Raw genomic sequence first — 3,957 nt, forward strand, 5'->3', positions numbered from 1 at the left:
ATAAAGACTTTTCCACCTACTATGAAATTTTCCCATTCTAGTCTTACCTTGGTGAATTTTCTTTCATGGTCATATTCCTTAACAATTCTAACTTTTTGCAACTCAATTTTTTATCCCCCAGATGTGATTCTCAAAAAGTTTACCATGTGGAATTTAAACTCTTATTGGTTTTATTTTGCATTGGTTATTCCTAAAAGTAATTCTCACTGCAAATTGGATGAAGAACTATTTTTTTAATTGCAAAAAGCATTAATAAAGAAAACATATTTTTCAAGACTTCTTTAAAATGGCAGGATGCTTTCTTATAATAAAATAACAGTATAGGATGTGTAAAATCCTACAGATAGAAAAAAGGTGCCCTCAGTTTCTAGGAGCATGCTCTGGAAAGGAAGAATGTTCTTCAGTAAGAATGTGTTTTAGTGAGAAACAGAAAAAGAAGATCAGATCATGTAGAGAAAGGGGTTGTAGCCAGGCGTGGTGGCACATGCCTGTAATCCCAGTGGCTCTGGAGGTTGAGGCAGGAGGATCATTAGTTCAAAGGCAGCCTCAGCAACTTAGTGAAGCTTTAAGCAACTGAGTGAGATCCTGTCTCAAAATAAAATATAAAAAAGGGCTGGGGGTAGGTTCAGTGGTTAAGTACTGCTGGGTTCAATTCCCAGTACCAAAAAAGAAAAAAAAGGGGGGTGAGGGTTGCCATACAGACCAACAGTATCATGCACTCCCTAACAGTTCTGCATCAGTGCTGTGTTAGTTACCTTTCCTCTGCTGTGACAAAACAAATTATCAATTTATGAGGAGGAAAGGTTTATTTTGGCTCAGGGTTTCAGATATTGCACAGTTTTCATCCATGGTTGTTTGGCCCTGTTGTATTGGGCCTGTAGGGATACAGTATATCATGGGGGGAGGGCATTCTGGAAGAGATCCATTTACCTCAGGTTGGTCAGGAAGCAAACAGAGAGAGGAAGGTCCCAGTTCCTTCGAGGGCACAACAATTCCTAGTTTACTCCCATTATGCCTCACAACCTAAAGGTTCCACTGCCTACCAATACTGCCATAGGTTGGGGGACCAAACCTATATATAGCACACTGGGCCTTTGCAGGACATTCAAATCCAAACTACAGTAGTGCTTAAGTTAAAATTTCTGGATTTAGCTCTGGGCACATATAACTACTAAATTGTGCAGGGTAATTGTTCAGCTCCAGGTTTTGGAGGCTGAGGACTTCACAAGCATTCCTTTCATCTGTATCCCTTCAATTCTGGGAACATGAATGAGAAAAAACTCTGAAACATTTTTAAAAACACACATAATAATTGTTAGAACAAAAAGACCCAGCCGGACACAAACTTCATGAATCAGCTCAGCTCTTTTATTCAGGAACGAAGTTTCATGCAGGAATGAGGGGTGGGGGACAGGGATGAAGTGATGCACCTCTGAGGGACCCATTTCCTGGTGGAAAATTAACTACTGAACAAAGAAAGGGACTAGGCTATAGGTTATAGTGAGAGGTGATTTAGTGAGCGTGTCAGTTTGGGCACTCAGGAAGTTGAGTTGTTGGGTTTGGGGTCTTTGGCCCATCTGGAGAGGAGTTATCTTGGAGGGATTAGTGTTTTCCTAGAGACTATCAAGCTAGATTTGATGAAACACTTTCTCCCTGCCTGTGGCCAGCATCTGAAAAGGATTTATCTTGAAAGAGATGAGAGCTATCAATGTATGGCTTTATTTTTCATTTCCTTTTTCAGGCCACATTATCTTGGGGTTTTTCATTTTCCATATCCAATAATAATATTATACATGAAAGCACAAATGACAGAGGTGGGAAGCAGGAAGCAGACCTCAAATCAGGGAGCTCTTTATTCAGCTGCAGGGTCGATCGGTCAAACACCTGATGTGGCTCATTTTTGGCAGGGAAAGTGGCTGCTGGCCACCATGAGGGTCACACAGCCTTAGCAGATCATGGGAGGAGTCAGTTACTTTTGGTGGGCCCTTTTGGTGGGCAGGGGGCAGGGCCAGGTCATGGGAGGAGTTTTGGTGGCGGGATCATTTGGTGGGGGTGGGGGCGGGAGTACAGGCAGGTAACCATATCCTTCAATACATCATTTAGATAAACAATGGCTAGGGTCTCATACAGGAGGACTCTCTTGTCTTAAATATTTATGTGTAGCAGGAAAGGGGAATTTGACAGTTGGCAACAGTTACTTGAAAAAAATAAATTATTTCATGTTTTCCCCAGAATGAACTAAGACTGTATCTGGTAAACTGGTTTAGTTTGAAAAGAACTTAGAGCCCCAGGGGACAGTAGCTGCTGCTATTGTTACTGGGTCCAGACAGGCTCTGTCCCAGGTGCTCTAATTTCAGGGAACAAAAGCCCACTTATTTTTGCTCCAAAAAAGGGGCATGAGACTTCATCGAAAGGAGCTAACATTCTGCAGCCATGGGTCCAAGAAGATAGTAATTAATCTGCATTTCTCCTCAGAGGCCTATGGAAAGTATCCTAGGTAGTATAGGACAGACAGAAAGACTGGGCTTAGCTTTCTCAGGTATCCCCTGATTCCACAGAAAATGCACCCGCCGATGCAGGAGATGATGGGTGCCACCCCTGCCCCAGCTCTGGGGCATATTATAGGCTGGGTTGCTCAATCTTCCTGAACCTTGTTTTCTTCATTTGTAAAGCAGGAATAATAACTTAGAAGTGTGAGAACTAACGCCTGGCCAATCATAGGCCACAATCCTGTTAGTTCCTTTTCTGCCCAACCCCATTATAAAGAGTGCCATTTCAGACCCACAAGATTTACCAAAAATTCTTCGGCGGTTTTCCCCCTGGCTGAATGTGACAGCTATTAAAATGGTAGGTCACAGGTTAGGTTTGGATGATGCAGCTGTGTTTTAGAAGAGGGGAAGGCTATTCCCACCTCATACAAATGAATGTCCCCGTTGGACTCCTAGGAACAGAATCATCAATTTATCAATGAAGCAAATCTTCTGTTGAACAGGACAAGCTGGGTCAAGCATTTGAAGATGTTTTTGAGGTACTGACTCAGGATTCATCTGCAGATCTTCAGTACTCCTCAGATTAGAAAGATTGCCTGACTTTCATTAACCACTGTCCTCACATTGGAGGAAATTCCAGCTGCTATGGAGGGTTGCCTACAGAAGACCCTGCCTATAATTGGAGAACCATAATAAACAGTGCTGTGGGCTTCTATTTTGAAGGAAATATTCATTAACCTCTGCAGAACATAACTGAAAATCAGTTGGTGCAAACTACTGTTTTCCAGCAAAGGGGAGGAAAAGGTAGGAGGAATCTCTGACTGCTGGAACCCCTTTGGAAGTCCCTGTGCAATCCCCAGATAGCATCTTGTGTCCCACGTGTTGGTAAAATCAAAGGCATCTTTCAGTTTGTATTTTACAAAAAGAAAAGAAAATCTTGCTGAACTTTGTAGGAGAAAAAAAAAAGGGCAATCAGAAGACCATGACTTATCAGAAAATAGTCAGAGCCCTGAGGAATTACAGGACTGGGGAAAACCACCAAAATCCTGATCAAGAACATTTGTTTAAAAAACTAGAATGCAAATTACAATTATACATATGCCAATTAAAAAAGAAAGCATAGTTTTAATAACCCAGAAAAATACAAGCCTTGATTCCTGTGAATATTATACATATGGTACAACTTCTAAAAATGGTCTCAATGTAACAATTATTTTTTAAATTATTTTTTAAAACTAAGACATATTGTGTTTGTCGCCCACAAAGGAGAGTGTGTCATTGGTACCCTCTGCATCCACAACTCGTAGGAGTTCATCACAAGTAGGAAATGGGGACAGGGTTGGGCCTGAGTTAGGATTTTCCTCATTCTAGGGGAGAATGCAGAAGAAGGGGAACAGTAGCCCAGGCCATGGAGAGGCTGCAGTTGCAAAGAGAGACACTTGGAGCCTGTTACCCTGGTACCACAGGC

The 3,957-nt window shown here is 41.9% G+C and overlaps 1 pseudogene across 1 annotated transcript; it reads left to right on the forward strand.

Annotated features, from left to right (window-relative positions):
• Nucleotides 1–2,396: 2,396 nt before the first annotated feature.
• Nucleotides 2,397–3,612, forward strand: LOC306655317 (transcription factor Spi-C-like; annotated as a pseudogene). The gene is made up of 2 exons: nucleotides 2,397–2,488; nucleotides 2,974–3,612. The product of its transcript is annotated as a transcription factor Spi-C-like (transcript).
• The last annotated feature ends 345 nt before the right edge of the window (nucleotides 3,613–3,957 follow it).

The sequence above is a fragment of the Sciurus vulgaris genome, assembly GCF_902686455.1.
Source record: "Sciurus vulgaris genome assembly, chromosome: 2".
Classification (NCBI taxonomy): Eukaryota; Metazoa; Chordata; class Mammalia; order Rodentia; family Sciuridae; genus Sciurus; species Sciurus vulgaris.